Source organism: Leiobunum rupestre, chromosome 7, assembly GCF_980474605.1.
Source record: "Leiobunum rupestre chromosome 7, qqLeiRupe1.1.hap1, whole genome shotgun sequence".
Classification (NCBI taxonomy): Eukaryota; Metazoa; Arthropoda; class Arachnida; order Opiliones; family Sclerosomatidae; genus Leiobunum; species Leiobunum rupestre.
Genome location: NC_143390.1, coordinates 21,840,306 through 21,857,980, shown reverse-complemented (window position 1 = coordinate 21,857,980; position 17,675 = coordinate 21,840,306). Strand labels below are relative to the sequence as shown.

Here is a 17,675-nt window from a genome sequence, read left to right as displayed (position 1 = left end):
GGGTTACACTTCGGGATGTCTCCTTGTAAGAGTGTTCGGTTGTACACATCGTAATTTTGTATAGTACATCTACCTATATTCGTTTTCAAATGTTTATATAGCGCACGCGCGCGTGAAAGTGAGTTTTTGGTTGCTGTTAAAAAAGGTGTTATTTTGCGCGCGTAAAAATAAATTAACGGCCAGTTCTGTTTTGAAATAAGAGGAAAAAGGTTTACCGGTTTTTATGTCGGAAAAGTTCGCGTCTTTTATTTCGCTGTTCACGACATTTTTTGGTCCGTCGAGCCGGATACATTCGTCAACTTGATTATGTTCCTCAACTAATCATCGAATCGGCTATCTTTCCGTGAGAGACAGTGAAAATTAGCGTGGATTCTCCGTTGGAAACCGTTTAAACCATCGATCATATCCCGATCGTAAACGAATCAACATAAGTCATCATGGATGTTCTGGTGAGAAGAAGAGCATCTATCAAGGGACAGATCACCAGGATTGAAAATGCAGTGGGTCAAACAGCAACGAATCTATCTGACGTCGCCTTGAAGCTGTATGTAGAAAAGGTGGAAAAACTATCGAAAGACTTGGATGAGGTTCACGATGCCGTAGTTGCAAATATCGATCCCGACGACGACGACTTCGCGGATCACGAAGATGAATACAACCCTCTAGTCGCTCGACTCGAAGATCTGACAATCCTACTCGTCACTGAATCAAATGAAAGAGCAGCAAACATTCCAGTGAGACAAGTCAGACCAGCTAGTGATGTACGTTTACCTAAGCTGGAACTTCCATCATTCAGCGGTGGTTACGTCGATTGGCTCCCATTTCATGATCTCTTCACGGCCACCGTACACAACAACGAATCGCTCACCGGAGCTCAGAAGTTTCAGTATTTGAAGTCATCATTACGAAACGAAGCAGCGCTCCTAGTTCAATCTATTCCGGTAACTGACGCTAATTATCTGGAAGCTTGGGATATCTTAAACCATCGGTACAACAATACCCGGGAAATCATCGATGCACACGTAAAACGTCTCTTCAGTCAAACTAACGTCATCCAAGAATCTTCATCCGCTTTACGAACGCTCATCGATACCACCGCCGAATGCATAAGGGCGCTCAAGGTTCTCAAAGAACCAGTACAACATTGGGACTCCATACTACTTCATCTTGTAAAGGAAAAACTGGATTCAGAATCTCGCCGACAATGGGAACTTTCCCTGAGGGGGACCGAAAGACCAACTTTCGAGGATCTCGTTACATTTCTTGAACAACGGGCCAGAGCCTTAGCAGCAGCTCCGCCTACAACTACTGCAATCAAGTCGAAGCCTCCATTACATCAGAGACCGAGTACAAAGGCTCATCATGGTGCTCTGAGCGAGACGTGTCACTTTTGCAACGAAACACACTCTGTATAGAAATGTACCAATTTTCTGAATGCATCTTCGGACGAGCGTTGGAACATGGTCAAGAGGAGTGCCATGTGTTTCAATTGCTTACGAACCGGTCATCAAAGCAATGACTGCAAATCTGGTCATTGTAGGAAATGCAACGCACGACATAACACACTTCTACATCAAGAGAAGGAATTAACGAAGACGAAGGCAACCTCCGGTGTAGTTTCATGCCCATCTCGTGAAATAATTGGATCAACCCAAGTTATCTTGGCAACCGCAATGGTCCAAGTCAAGGGACTTGACGAGCAACTTTATCCAGCCCGAGCGCTTTTGGACTCGGGTTCTCAAGCCAGTTTCATCACGGAACAATTCACGAGGAAACTAAGATTGAAGCGAACACGTTTCAACGTCTCAGTTGACGGAATTGGAGCAACCGGAATGAACACCTCTCAAGGCAGTGTCATGGTGAATATTCAGTCAAATATCATTAACACGTCGGAGGTCATCGTCGAGGCAATCGTCCTGAAAAAGGTCACGGATTATTTACCTAACAGTCCGTTCGATCCTGGAAATTGTCTACACTTGAAAGGCTTAACACTTGCTGATCCAACTTTTCATAGCCCTGGACAAGTGGATATTTTACTAGGTGCTGACGTGTATCTAGAGCTCTTACAAGATGGCATTTGCAAGGGGAAAGAAGGTCTTCCAGGTGCCTTTAATACTCTTTTCGGACGGGCAGTTTCCGGTCCATTGCTGATGGCCGGAAGAAGTTCGAAAATAAAGGTCCACCATTGTACATTGGAAGCAGATTTGAAACATCTTTGGGAGCTAGAAGACATCCAGCCTCGAAGAATACTATCTCCAACAGAAATTCAATGTGAAAAGAACTTTGAAGAATCACATACACGTGACTCTACAGGAAGATTCACTGTACGATTACCAAAGATAAACGATGCACCAAAACTTGGAGATTCTAAACAAATGGCAATCCGTCGATTCTCTCACTTAGAACGACGTCTACGTGTTAACCCGAATCTCTATGAGGAGTACCGCAAGTTCATGGGGGAATACATTGCCCTTGGACATATGGAACTCATTCCCTCGAATGAAATAAAAATCGAAACCAATCCATCTTACTACGTGCCTCATCATGCGGTATTCAAAGAAGACATCAGATTGTTGTATTTATATACCCCGTGCACCGCCAAAGCATTACAGGGGTTACTCATCATCTGTCCCGGCCGAGCCGTCGACCTGTATACAAAGATAGGAAATGCTTCCTAAATCACATACACACAACGGTATACACCCGTATACCTGCATCTCCTACTCACGACTCACTCGTGAGTTCGTCAAAATTCACAACGATATAACGCATTACGCGTTCAAGATCGTTGATCGTTTCGTTATCCAGATTGTGGAGACCATTCTCGCGGATTGGTCTCCTTAACAAATGGTTCGTTCTAGGACAATTACGAACATAGTGCTCTGAGTCTGCTTCCAGAGCACCGCATATGCATTTGGGCGATGCAATATGACCCAAGTTGAACAGGTAGAGTGGGAACTTACCATGTCCACTTAGGATTTGCGTCAAATAGTAATTCGTGTTGAAGCTACCATTAACCTTAGGAAAGTACCTCTTAGTTACCTTTCCCTTCTCACTCTCATCCCATGACTCCTGCCACCTTTGAGTCGTCACCTCATTGAGCCACCTTTTAATCACCAACTTAGTTGGCTTCATCTCCTTCTCCTCGGGAAGATCGGTTGCTGATTTTGCAAGAAAGTCAGCCCTTTCATTCCCTGCACACCCAGTGTGCGACTTTATCCAAGTAAAGTTGACTTGAGTCTCCATCCGTTTTAACACCTTACGGATATCATGGCATAAGCCATGATTGTTTTTATGATTGCTTATTGCGTTAATAGCAAAAAGACAATCTGTAAAAACCGTTGCACCATCACCAGGACGTTGACCATGCGTCCTTAACCAGCAAATACCCTCGTGTATTGCTAACAGCTCAAGAGAAAACGCATCCACCTTACCATTAATGCGAGTGACCTCATTGTACACTTCCACACCATCTCTGTACACAGCAAATGCCACTCCGGCACCCCGACCGGATAACGAACCGTCAGTAAACACCTCTATCCCATTGCCATTGGGTAGTTGCTCTGTGATGTTTATACTGCTACTGACCGCTGGGTGGTCCTCCCATGGGTCGCCTGGGTAGAGGTAGTTACCACCACGTAACTCCACCCCACAATGCTTACTGTCTTCCCTAAAAGAAAAGGACCTGAACACAGCAGCTTCCTGACTCACCACCAGGTCTAACGGTTGAATACCAGCAAGGATCCGCAGCGCATCGCTCGAGACAGTCCGGTAAGCACAAGTAATACGAAGGGCCGCAATTCTCTGAATTGAGCTCAACTTCCTCACCATCACACTATTTTGCGTGCTCTTCCACCAAGCACCGCAAGCGTAAGCCACTACTCTCACAATACACCCATTGTAGATAGTCCTTAACGCTTTATGGTTGAGGCCCCACTCAACCTTTGCAAAACAAGCAATGCTTTGCACCAGCTTCGTCACCCGGACACTTACTTCCTCGAGATGAGGAAGAAAGGAAAGCTTGCTGTCGATGGTGACACCGACAACTTTCAACTTGTCAACATTTGCAATGTTGACGGCTCCCATCTTATAGATTGGGAGCCTTTTCATTATGGATTTTGCGGCGAAGGTGATAGCCGCCGACTTTTTAATGGAAAAACTCAGCTTATAGACTTGGCTCCACTTAGTCAATTTATCCACGATCACCTTACCCGTGGTTTCGAGAGCACGCCTGGACGTGCCCCAAAATAATGACTGCAAGTCATCCGCGAAGGCTTGGATTAGAGAATCCTCTGGATACTCAATCCTCAGTGCGCTATCCATAACCACATTGAATAGCAGAGGTCCACTGCATGAACCCTGAGGGCAGCCGCGGGTCAGTACTCTCCGTACACAGGTACTACCTGCCCTCACCACTGCAACTCTATCCTTCAGATAGTTAACATATGTGTCATATATGTTCTTCGGACACTTAAAGTTCCTTAAACCGTGTAGGATTCCTGGAATCCACACATTGTCAAAAGCACCCTCGATATCTAGAGATATCAGACTGGTGTGACAATTATTTTCTTTGTTATCCCTGATTTGGTTCACCATATTGGTTAGACAGTGAGTCGTGGATCGACTATGTCTAAACCCAAATTGCTTATCGCTAAGCAATTTGTTGCTGTGGAGAAAGTAATACAACCTTCTTGACAACAGCTTATCAAGCACCTTCCCTACCACCGGAAGAAGCGAGATTGGCCTGTAGGCCTTAGCGTCCTGCCTGTCTCTGCCTTCTTTATAAAGAAAACTAACTTAGCAACCTTCCAAAGTTTTGGGAAGTATCCCATACTGAGGCAAGTGTTGAAAAGCCTGACAAACAACGCTGGGCAAGCTAAGAAAAATATCTTGAAGAGCTCGATGGTGATACCATCCTCACCAGGAGCCTTGCCCTTCTTAAAAGAGTTGATAGTCTCCAAGACCTCATCACTCGTAAATGGCTCATCATTCTGACTCATGAAGTCTTCGTGCAATGACTCCCTTATTGTCGTATGAACCTCCTCATCATCATTTAAGGAGTCCTCTTTAAAAAGAGTATCCATCAGAGTAGACCACGTCTCCTCAATACCTGAGGTCAAAGAACCATTCGGTTTCTTGATGCAATTTAATGCATTCTTACATTTGACCTTCTTTGTGGCCAACTTATAGGGTAGGGAGAAAGGATCCTCCCTTGAAACCCTAGTGCAGAAATCCTGCCAGGACTTAAGCTTTGAGTCCGCTATAAGTGCTTTATAGCTTTTTGACTCACGACGGTACTCGACCTTTAGCGCCTCCCGGGCTGCATGGTCCCTGGTTCTTTGGAACCTCCTCCTGAGCGTTCGTAACTCCTTCCTCTTCTCACTGAGTTCGCTCGTCCACCAGGGAGTGGACTTGTGCCCCTTATTCTTACGCAACCTTGAACATTCTTTTGAACGCTCAATAATGAGATTATTAATCTCCACCGCGCATGCCTCGACCTCAACCTCATTGTTGAGTGGAGACTCCATCAACCTCTCCAAGTCAGGCACGATAATATCTTGTAACCTTTCAAGATCGATATCCTTGACACGAATTGCATTCGAATCATTCTCCAGGACAAGATCACCAATTTCAAAGAAAATGTATTTGTGATCACTGCATGTTTCCTCTTTGCTGACACGCCATTCAATTACTCTACTCGCAATTGCCATACTGGATACCGTAAGATCCACCCAACTCTTACCATTAACGGTCCAGAACGTCGGGCCACTACCCGGATCGTTCTCGACATTCAAATCAAACGAGTTGAACAAGTCGATTAACAACCTACCCCTCTCATCGTGATGCTTTGATCCCCAAAGCGCGTGATGGGCGTTAAAGTCACCACACAAGATAACCTTTTTTCCACTCTGTACTTCCAATTGATTCGCAATCTTATCGATATGGAATTCAATGTCATCATTTGGTGGTATGTAAATGGAGAACAGGCATAAGCTTAGATTCCCCAAAAGCACGTCCACCACAACCATGTGAGAGTCTTCGTAGAGCACGATCACTTGTGCCTGAGGGTTGAAGACAGCTACAGCTGCCTTTGGATTGTCCTGGGAACATACGATCCTTGTTCCCATGGGTAAACCTATTACCCGACCGTTAATTGCATATGGTTCCTGTAGTAAGGCAATGTCTATAGAGCCTTCCTGGCAAGACTGCCTAAGCGCAGAGGTTGCAGTTTTGCCCTTGCCTAAGTTGACCTGCAGACAGCTTAGCTTCCTACTCACCTCCATAGTTGGTTCTACTCTTTAGAAACTCCAACTCCTTCTTATACACAGGACACTGGCCATCCAGGGCTGAATGCGCAGTGTTGTGTTTGGTATTCTTGTCCCTATTACTCAGGGCACAGTTTCTGCAAGTTTTAAGATCACTCTTACAATCCTTGTAGCTGTGATCCTCTGAGCATAGGGAACAATACCTTCTATTCTCAATGCACCCACCTTCTATGTGTCCAATCTTCATGCACTTAAAGCATCTTGGAAGATACACATAACTTTTGACTCCAACCACAGAGTAGCCCAAATTGAGCTTCTTTTTCGCCTTCCACGAATTAAGCAAGGCTGGAGGCCCCTCCAGCACCCAGTTAACACCACCCTTCCTGTTCCTCAGCGAGAACTTAGGGACAATATCCGTCTCCTTGCAGGAGAGCTTATTGTTGCTTATAAGCTTAGCAACAATTTCTTCCTTTACGATGTCCTCATCAACACCGTAAAGGATAACCCTAGGGTTATTGAGCTTTGGAGCTCTAACACTAACTTTGTCTGCCAAGGCAGCACAATCGCTGATTCCCCTCTTCAGCTTCTCCATATCCTCAGCGGTTTTGACCTGTACCACCAGACCCTCATTCCTACAGGACCGGACACTCTGAACACTTATTTGCAGTTTGGAGGGATCAACCTCCTTCTCTAATCTCTTCTTGAGAGAATTAGAAGTCTCACCTTGCTCTGTGGGATAGAGCAGTACCACATTTTTTCCCCTTGGCGGAACCTTCGGTCCCCCTTTCTTAACGGTGGACTTTTTCCTGCCCTTGGTAATTTCAGGAACCTTTGAACTTACATTACTGGCTGCAACAGTAGCGAAGCTCATTTTCTGCTTTCTGAGATCTTTCACAGTCTCATTAAGTTGTTCAAAAGCACCCTGCACCCTAGCAAGTTCCAGGTGACTGGTGTATACCATGGTCTCCACCGCTTTGAAGACCGTCCTGATCTTCTGTGCAACTGCCATTTGCACTTTATTGTCCTTGTTGCAAAGGACTCTATCTAGGGCGAGGAATTCCCTAGCGAGTGTAGCTTCGACACTCTCTTTAACCGCCTCTTCTACCTCTGGAAAGTCATTTCGAGGTCGCTTGGACCTCTGGAAGACAGTGTCTTCCGAATCGGAAATTTCTTGAAACTCGAGGAATCCAGTTTCAAGGTAGTTGTTTTCGGTAGCCATAAAGAAAAACAAAACATTTCATCTACCCCACTCACCGCCCACCACGGAGCCCAACATGGGTATCTTGCAAGCAAGATAAGTGATATGAGAGAGATATACCCAGGCACGGATAACTAGCAGTATCACGATGCCCAGTTAGTCCTCCCTACCGGGGACAGTACCACCACGAGAGTTCGTGTGGTGTTCGACGCCTCTGCCAAATCTACAACTGGAGTTTCCCTAAACGATCATCTGCTAGTGGGGCCAAAACTTCAAGATGATTTGGTCAACCTCCTTATTCGCTTTCGTCAACATTGCATTGTAATGAAAGCAGACCTTGCCAAAATGTTTCGTCAAATTAGAGTACATCCAGACGACTCCGATCTTCAAAGAATTGTTTGGCGAAACAACTCACACGAACCCTTGCTCGAATACCGTTTGCTAACGGTTACATTTGGAACCGCATCAGCGCCATACCTAGCAACTAAAGTCTTGAAGCAACTCGGCCATGACGTGAAAGAGACACTTCCGTTGGCATCTTCGGCTTTACAAAATGACTTCTACATGGACGATCTAATGACAGGAGACGAAACGATTGAGAACGTTTTAAGACTTCAGTCAGAAATAATTCAAGCTACATCTCAAGCAGGATTTGAAATAAGGAAATGGGCGTCGAATGAAGCTGCATTATTGGATACACTACCAGCCAACATGAAGGATTTACAAAAGCCACTATGCATCGAGAACGACGAATCAGTCAAGACTCTCGGCCTATATTGGACTCCTTCGGCTGATATTTTCTCGTTTATGGTTACTTCTCCAGCGTCAAGAAGTTCAATCACTAAACGTACGATTCTTTCGGATACAGCAAGGATATTCGATCCTCTGGGACTGTTGGCACCAGTAACCGTTCGAGCGAAACTGATGTTACAGGAAATGTGGCAGCTAAAATTGAATTGGGATGAGCAACTTCCCCAACCACTTGAAGCTAAATGGAGGTCGTTTCGAACCGATTTAACAGAAATTGAAAACATTACGGTTCAACGGCACATTTCGCAAGCTAATGCTACAGATATTAGCCTGCATGGATTTTGTGACGCATCGGAGAAAGCGTACGCAGCTGCCGTATACCTGAAGACGGTGAATAACAACGGACAAATCAAAATACAACTGATCGCTGCGAAAACAAGAGTCGCTCCGCTCAAACAAATCACACTTCCGAGACTGGAATTATCTGGTGCATTACTTTTGGTTTCTCTGATTCAACTGATCAGGGAGTCATTGAGATTGGATATAGCTGATGTTCATTGCTGGTCGGACTCAACAATCGTCCTAGCTTGGTTGAAAGCTCCACCGCAACGTTGGAAAACGTTCGTAGCCAATCGAGTGTCAGAAATCCACGAGAAACTACCGAGAGCGCAATGGCATCACATTTCAGGAGATAGCAACCCTGCAGATTGCGCTTCTCGAGGAATATCCGCTAGCGAACTGGGAAATCATGGTCTCTGGTGGCATGGACCGCAGTGCCTTATTTTCGCCGCAACAACGCAAGAACTACATGAACTCTCAGAGCCAAATGAATGTTTATCCGAGGAAAGACGAATTATTTCGTTAGTAACACATCATCAAATGGATTTCACGCTCCTTTCCAAATTCTCAGCGCTTAAAAAACTCATTCATATCACCGCCTACATTCTACGTTTTGTCTTCAATTCGCGAAATGCGACAGAATTGAGGATTACTGTACCTTTATCGAAGGAAGAGAACGATAAGGCGCTATCCCATTGGATTCGGGTCGTCCAAAGCAACAGTTTTAACGAAGAGATAGCTTGCCTTAAACAAAACAAGGAATTACCACGGAAAAGTAAAATCCTTTCGATGCGTCCGTACATCGATCAAGATGGGATTCTTAGAGTTGGTGGCAGACTTTGCCACTCCAACTTACCATACGAACAAAGGCATCCGGCACTGTTACCGAGACAGAGCAAATTAACAGAACTTCTAATACAACACGAGCACGAAAAACATTTTCACGGAGGTGCTCAACTACTAACTTCTGTCTTACAGAAACGTTATTGGATCGTCGGTCTTCGTGATGCCATACGTTTCCATATCAGAAGATGTGTTTCATGTGTACGACAGCAGGCAGTCACTGTAAAGCAACTTATGGGCGATTTACCACCAGCGAGAGTAAATCCTGCTCGGCCATTTTTGAAGTGTGGAGTCGACTACGCAGGACCATTTACCCTTAAACTAATGAAGGGACGAAGTCACCTCAGGTTTAAGGGATACATTGCCGTCTTCGCTTGCTTTACCACAAGATCAATTCATCTTGAACTTGTCAGTGACATGACCACCGAAGCATTTCTGGCAGCATTGAAACGCTTTGTTGCTCGACGAGGAAAATGCGCCGACATTTACAGCGACTGTGGAACCAACTTTACAGGAGCCGATCGAGAGATGAAAACATTCATCAAATTCATAGTCTCTACAAACAACAACGATCAAGTGTCACGATGGCTCGCAGACGAAGGAATTAATTGGCACTTCAACCCGCCTGCAGCGCCACATTTTGGAGGCCTCTGGGAAGTATCATCTGAAACGAGTTCTTGGCACCATGGTTCTAAACTTTGAAGAAATGCAAACGCTTCTTTGCCAAATCGAAGCTTGCTTAAAATCACGTCCTTTAACGGCGTTAAGCTCGGATCCAAACGACTTCAATGCGTTGACACCTGGACATTTCCTAATCGGAGATGCGCTCACCGCAATACCCGAACCAGATCTCACTTCTGAAAACGTCAACCGCCTGTCACGTTGGCAATTGGGCCAACAAGTACTGCAGCACTTTTGGAACCGTTGGCGAAATGAATTCCTCTCTCGCCTTCAACAACGTCCAAAGTGGACTACACCAAAACCGAATCTACGAGTCGGCGACTTGGTCTTGCTCAAAGATGAAGATTTACCTCCAACCAAGTGGAGAATGGCAAGAATCACTGAACTTCATCCAGGACAAGACAATCAAGTTCGCGTCGTAACTGTCAGAACCTCTGACAAATCACTGAAAAGACCCGTAGTTAAATTATGCCAGTTACCACTAGACTGATTTTAATTGTATTCAAACTGTTTACTAAGGGTTATTTATGTATGCAAATGTAACTTTTCGGACTTTTACTATCTCATTTGAAATTCGTCATTTCAAGGCGGGCGGAATGTTCGGTTGTACACATCGTAATTTTGTATAGTACATCTACCTATATTCGTTTTCAAATGTTTATATAGCGCACGCGCGCGTGAAAGTGAGTTTTTGGTTGCTGTTAAAAAAGGTGTTATTTTGCGCGCGTAAAAATAAATTAACGGCCAGTTCTGTTTTGAAATAAGAGGAAAAATGTTTACCGGTTTTTATGTCGGAAAAGTTCGCGTCTTTTATTTCGCTGTTCACGACAAAGAGAATGGTAATTTTGTCAGTCATGTTAATTGACCAGTTACAAAAGTCATAATGCCGTTGTTTATCTCAATCTTGAAGTGCCTAATGTAGTTTCGCACGATACGGATGAAATTTATGACGCTTTGACTCTCCAGACATAGACCGTAGACAAACCTAAGTCGTCGCTTGCAGCCCTTACGCCACAATATAGGCGATTACAGTCTCAAGGACGTCGATGATATTGTTAAAGTCCCGAACGACTTGAAGATCGTAGGTGTGACTCGGTCTAGTTCAGTTTGGAGAGCGCTTTGTAAATATCTGACTAACACGAGTTGCGTTACGATTACATTTACCTAAATACAGCTCGAAAATAAAAGCACGCCGTTGACGGTAATAATACACAATTAATTACAATGTTGGCTAATAAGGTAAGTGTATTATTAAACAGCAAATTCATAACTTCACAACTGACTTTTGAGTCTGATGGGCAATTTAAAAACCTTTGCATTGTCTAAAAATGTTTTTAATAAGTTTATTATTCTAGGTCTATTTGAACGTAAAATATGATGGTTACTGCATTGCGACCAAGAAATAAACCATACAGTTGCTAAAAAACTAGGATTAAATTAAATCTTTCAACCATTGAATTAATATTATCTTTCGGAGAATGCTGAAATACATTTGAAATTGGGAAATTTGATTTAAATTTTACTTAAATTTTTAAATTTGATATCTCTTTTTGAAAAATATACTCACAAAATATTGTAATTGTAAATAATTTACGTTTTGAGAAAAATGGTCTGTTCCAGCAAATTGAGGGATCCTATATATTTTATATATTAATTATAACTAATTTAATTCGTGTTGTTAATTTTCCGGAAAAATAAAATGCGGAAAATTTTTGGAAAAAATTTCCGCAAATCGGAAAATTAAAAAATTAAAGGGTTTTTAATGTTTTAAACTTTTTGTCGATATAAAATGTCTAATATCAGTAATCATACTACAAAACATTAATAGAGTTACATTGTTAATCAGTTTAAACTAGTCTAGAGGTTTAGTTTTACTTTTAGCTTCGAAAAAATTAGGCGAAAATTCCGCTTTATTTACATGAAAACTTTTTTTATTTTTTTTTCAGAAATATACGGAATATTTTCCGACTTACAACACTAAAATTAATAGAATGCCAAACTTGTAATAGTTGCTACTACGTATTCCTTACACTAATTACAATGAAGCTTTATACAGTATGGAAATCATCGACATGATGCTGTTCGTGTGCTCATACTTATCCTTATATACAGGTGCTACGCGGCCCATCCTTTAATGTAGCTACTAATTAAGGGATTCCTTGTATAAACACTAACAGTTAGGCCGAAACATCGAGTCTAGGCCAGTTGCTGTCACACCCTTCAAAGTGCTTATAACTTCCACCAGAAATCACTTTGGTCAACTCTTTACTGTAATAAAACTTATAAACTTCAATGAGAAAATACGCGAAAAAGTAGATTAGTCCATAATTAAAAGGGATAATATAGCTAAACCCTAAACAAATTTGATGAAATTAAAAAACTTACTAATAACTCGTACCAATAGGTCTTCGAGCAAACAAAAGGACGCGAATCTCGGTTCAAATAGATCTTCGAGTAATTAACTACATAAAAACTATATACTATACTATTATACTATATACTATTCTCCACCACACTCCCCCCTTTTCGGCTTTCCGTTGCTATGCAACGCATTTTGAAATTTTTAATGTTTAGGCTTAGTTTCTCTTTTCGATATAACAGTCGCCAGCCAGATTTCCCGCACGGTACTGATGAGTTCCAAATAGAACGAAACCGGTCTACCGTTGGAATTTCTGGCTATTTTATTTAGTTTTTATGTAGTTTATTACTCGAAGATCTATTTGATCCGAGATTCGCTCGAAGACCTATCGGTACGAGTTATTAGTAAGTTTTTTAATTTCTTCAAATTTGTTTAGGATTTAGATATATTATCCCTTTTAATTATCGACTAATCTACTTTTTCGCGTATTTTCTCATCCTTCGCACAGTCTATAGGTGGTTTCTTATAACTTATAAACTTCAAACCATATTATTTATACGAATTACTGGGAAAATATAATCTGAATTATATAGCTTTTGATTGTTATGAAATATTTCTCATTGTATGATGTTAGGTTTTCGACCGCTTTCTGCATATTCCACAGAAAAAATGTTCCAAGTAGCGATATGTTCCTGGAATTTGTCTAGTAAAGACAAATAGGGAGGTTAAACCTTTGACATTTTATAAAAAAAATGTATTACATAAAATATGAGTTAATTATTATAATATCAAATATACGATCGGCTTTATCTTTAAATGAGACATTAATCGAATATATCATGATTTTTGGGAGATTTCGATCGTTCGACTTATTAGAAATAGTTAGTTATAGATAAGCTAGTGGCATAGTATCATTAACTTATGCTAGTGGTTATCTTTATATTTAACTATGTTAATGGGGCAGGGTGACCACATAATATTTTAAAAGTCTTTATCAGTGAAATATAGGAAAATATAGAAAAAAAGGAAAATATAGGAAGAAAATTGGGGGAAAATGGAAAAAATAGGAGAAATTAATTATACTACAAGAGCAAACAGTTGTCCAAATTGTTAAAAGGGGGTATAACATTCAAAATAAAGTTTATAACTGATAGAAATAGTCGAAAATTATCGGCGAACAGTGTTGGGAATAAGCATCTTTCAAAACTAGGATGTTTTAAAGACGTCTAAGGGTAAAATATCAACTATTTTAATTTCTTCAGACGTTTGAGTTAAAATATAGGGTATTATAGGAAATTTAATGAAATTATTGCAGAAAAACGTTAAATTAGAGGAAAAAAATTGGAAATATAGGAACTGTGGTCACCCTGAAAGCGTCTTAATTATCCTGTTATAATACAGACTATATAATAGCTTATTATTATTATTAACATCATTCCAATCTTTTGTCTGTAAACCTAATCAAATCGGATGGTGGTAAAAACCACAGCGTATATAAAAATTTCAAAACCAGATACAACAGCGTACATCCAAATTCCTTAACTCATGAAGATTTGGATACTATTTCGAATGCAATTCCTCTTAAATAAAATAGTTTGAAAGCACTGATCAATTACTACACTGTATTAAAAATACTTTTATCAATAGGTATTTCTGATGAAATTTATATGTAGATACAGAAGGTTGTGACAGCGAGTTGGAGGTACTGGAATCTCTATATTTATCTCTAGGCGTAGGTGGTATTCAGGCAATCCAGTAATACGGTTCTCATTATTATATGTAGCGGAAGTTCACAATTTTTATTATTTTAATTACGTTATTTGTTCGATTCTATTCCTTGAATGACTAAAAATGAAAGGTACTATTTTTAAATTTTCCTAGAAATATTTTAATTAGAATCGACTAAATTGACAGATTTTGTCCGTCTATTTTAGGCCACAAATTATAGACTACTTAGAAGAAAGTTCGCCCTCTAACGCGAAAACTAAAATTATTTCGCAAGATAATCTTTTTCCAACTTAATGTAATCAGCTACAAACTACCTTCAAACTTATAATTGGCACTCCAAATGTTTATGAAATCGGTGGTCTAACACGTGTTTCATCTGTAGAGCTGACATCTGAATTTGTTAATAAAAATTTATAAATAGGTTTAATTGATATTTATTTATTTTTAATAAAAATACAAAGATCTTTAATATAAATAAATAATAATTTTTATCGCTATTGTCATAAGTAACATGACAATTCAGAAAAATTTTAAGCCGATCTGATTTTTAGACTACACAATCTAAGTTTATTTCTGCACAGAGCCTTTTAGTATCTTAATATACACAAGACGAAATATACCAAGGTTGTAAGTCTAAATCGGAGCTAGTGGCACGAGAGTCAACACCTCCCCACACTAACTATTACCGTTAACCTCAACACGGTTAAATGGAAAACCGAAGAGCTCGAAGGAAAGTCCGTTTAAACAGTGAAACTTAACTCAGAAGGAGTTGTCCCAAGTTTTCATTCGATGCCACAGGCTGGGATCCAACTCGGCGACTCTCGTTGCCAGGCGAAAGTGCAAACCCTTCCGCCCATCCTACAATTGGAAGTGTCATTCTTATAGCTATTATATTACTATGAATTTATTCATATTCGACCATGAATATAGAAGAGTAGGTTGTATGCCTGGTAGCATCATTATTAAAAAAAGGCAGGACCGATTTACGTCACAACGACTATTTAAACGAGCCAATCAGAGGTGAAAGGAAATGACGCGAAAAATCCCGCTCGCGTTCTGGAGGTACAGTGAGTCCATTTTGCGTCTATGTTTACGTTTCATTTTTAGACTCCCTAAGTTTTACATTAATTATGGTTTAAAAAGGGCTTTCTACCAGTATGACTAGCTCCAAAGTGAATCTTTTGAAAGGCATTCTTTCCACCTCTTGCGATAACTTTAAGAATCTATCATTAGTTCATTTACGTAACTTATCGGACCTAGGCTTAGCATCATTTGAAGTCAGGTTGAATAATTTTTTATATTTTTGGCTACAGCTAGGAATTCTGATTGAATTTTTGAAATATCATTTTTAATTCAGTCAACATACTTGATTGATAAGTATCACAGTCAAGACTTCACTTCTGTTAACAAACGTAAACTAAAATGGTCTAGATGTTTGAGTCTTTGTGGTTTTAAAATTCCTTCCTCCTTATCAAAGGCTAACCTAGCAAAAACCTTTTGGGATAATTCTTCACTCGCTAAATTTATTTAGATAAACTAAAACTAATTTCACGCGCAACTTTCGCGTTTTTCTTACCCATAATTGCTATTATAAAACGGACTCAAAATATTTATGGACGTGCAATTTTAGGCAGACGACTGTATCCGGTGACGCCACTGTGGGCGGGGTTTAAGACCTCAGCCTTTTTTTAACATGATGGCTCCAGCTAGGAAGGGGAAAATTCGGAAATTGTCTTCCCCCCAACCCGTAAAACGTTCAGCGTAAAGGCTCGTCCAATGAAATTCGTACACAACACTGCGTTAGCGTGTTTAAAGGCTAGCTGCCTTCTCCTTGTGTTTGTTGCTCCTAGGCGCCAATATCATAGGATATATTAAGATTCCACGATAGTGGAATCTTTATAAGGGGCCAACATGCTTCTCCATAGACTTTGAAAGCACTATTAAAGCTATCAAAAACGTAAGCTTTTTTGTTCACTTTTAAATTTTAAGCGATTTTCATGCCCAAGATTCAGTATTAGGGAGGCTAGCGATAGCTTAACGAGTTTGTTATTACTGTCCACTTAAAATATAAAACACTTCATAATCGCAATACATTGCATGGTTTACTCGACAGTAGGTAAAATCCTACCGAAGGCTTTGCTTTATTGAAACATTTTTGACATGACGGCTTTACTTATCCGCTGGGAAGTTCATGAGCAACCCTGTTCCAAAGTTTGAAAATAAAATTTTTGGTCGGTACCGCCTTAAAAGTTTTAAATCTTCTCGGTGTTAATAAACGTATTATTTGTAAATAAATTTGGTTGTGGTGCATTAAATTATACATAAAGAATTATTTAAAAAATAAAATAACCATAATCTTGTGTAAATTAATTGTAATCAACATTTAAAAACTTAAGCCTTTGCACTCCTGTACGTAATTTACGTATACGGTAATAGCTAAATTATACAACTTTCTTATATAATAATTAACCATTCTGGATCGATTAGTTTTTACATATTTAATGTTAGCTATCACATAGTACTAACTATTATTACTAAACATTTTTATTAAAGTTGATGGTTTATTTGGTTGAGCTGCTTTGAAAAGAACGGTTGATTCGCTGTTTTCAAAGTACATTTTGGCCAATAACTTTTTATTATTTAGCTTTTAGGTTGTATTATTGTTCAATCTCATTCAAGGGTTCACTTAAAGCCCTAATTCATAAAGCAGTAGTTTATTTAGTCAAATTGTAACTACAAAAGTAAGTTTTGAGGTGGTCTCCTTAAAAAGTAGCGGAACAATCACAGTTTTCAAAGTAAATTTGGGAAATAACTTTTTATTATTTTGCTTTTAGGTTTTATTATTGTTCACTCTCATTCAAGGGTTCACTTAAAGCCCTAATTTATAAAGCAGTAGTTTATTAAGTTTTGCAGTGGTGTCTTTGAAAGGAACGGATGATTCGCTGCTTTCAAAGTACATTTTGGCCATAACTTTTTAACATTTTGCTTTTAGGTTATATTATTGTTCAATCTCATTCAAGGGTTTACATAAAGTCCTAATTCATAAAGCAGTAGTTTATTTAGTCAAATTGTAACTCCAAAAGTAAGTTTTGGGGTGGTTGACTTTGGCCCATTACATTTTATTATTTTTCACTCTCAGTCAAGGATTCACTGAAAGCTCAAATTTATAAAGCGATAATTTATTGAAATGCATTAATAAATTAATGTATAGCTTTCAAAATTAAAATAGCAGAAAATATGTATGGTTTGCAATATTTTGTTTGTAATTCACAATTGTATGTATTTCATATTTTAAATTATTAAATAAAGTTTCACTGATAATTTTAATTTTACTCTGAATAAATTATTTTTAACATTAAATAGTAATTAACGTCCCTAAGACGTCGTTGCTGGCGCAAAATCAATCCAAAATAAAACCCCAGATGAACTATTAAAAATCCAGCTGACATCCCTAGGATCGTCCTAGAGGCCAGGGACGTCCATAGGCTCTAGACAAACCGGACATTTGGGG

The 17,675-nt window shown here is 39.9% G+C and overlaps 2 long non-coding RNA genes across 2 annotated transcripts; both read left to right on the top strand.

Moving 5' to 3' along the window:
- The first annotated feature begins 11,083 nt into the window (after positions 1 to 11,083).
- LOC149935137 (uncharacterized) lies at positions 11,084 to 11,486 on the top strand. Its single transcript, XR_016482328.1, has 3 exons — positions 11,084 to 11,162; positions 11,252 to 11,316; positions 11,433 to 11,486. It is a non-coding gene; the product is annotated as an uncharacterized LOC149935137 (long non-coding RNA).
- Positions 11,487 to 12,795: 1,309 nt separating this feature from the next.
- On the top strand, positions 12,796 to 14,407 carry LOC149935136 (uncharacterized). The gene is made up of 4 exons (XR_016472360.1): positions 12,796 to 12,840; positions 14,084 to 14,138; positions 14,220 to 14,294; positions 14,371 to 14,407. It is a non-coding gene; the product is annotated as an uncharacterized LOC149935136 (long non-coding RNA).
- The last annotated feature ends 3,268 nt before the right edge of the window (positions 14,408 to 17,675 follow it).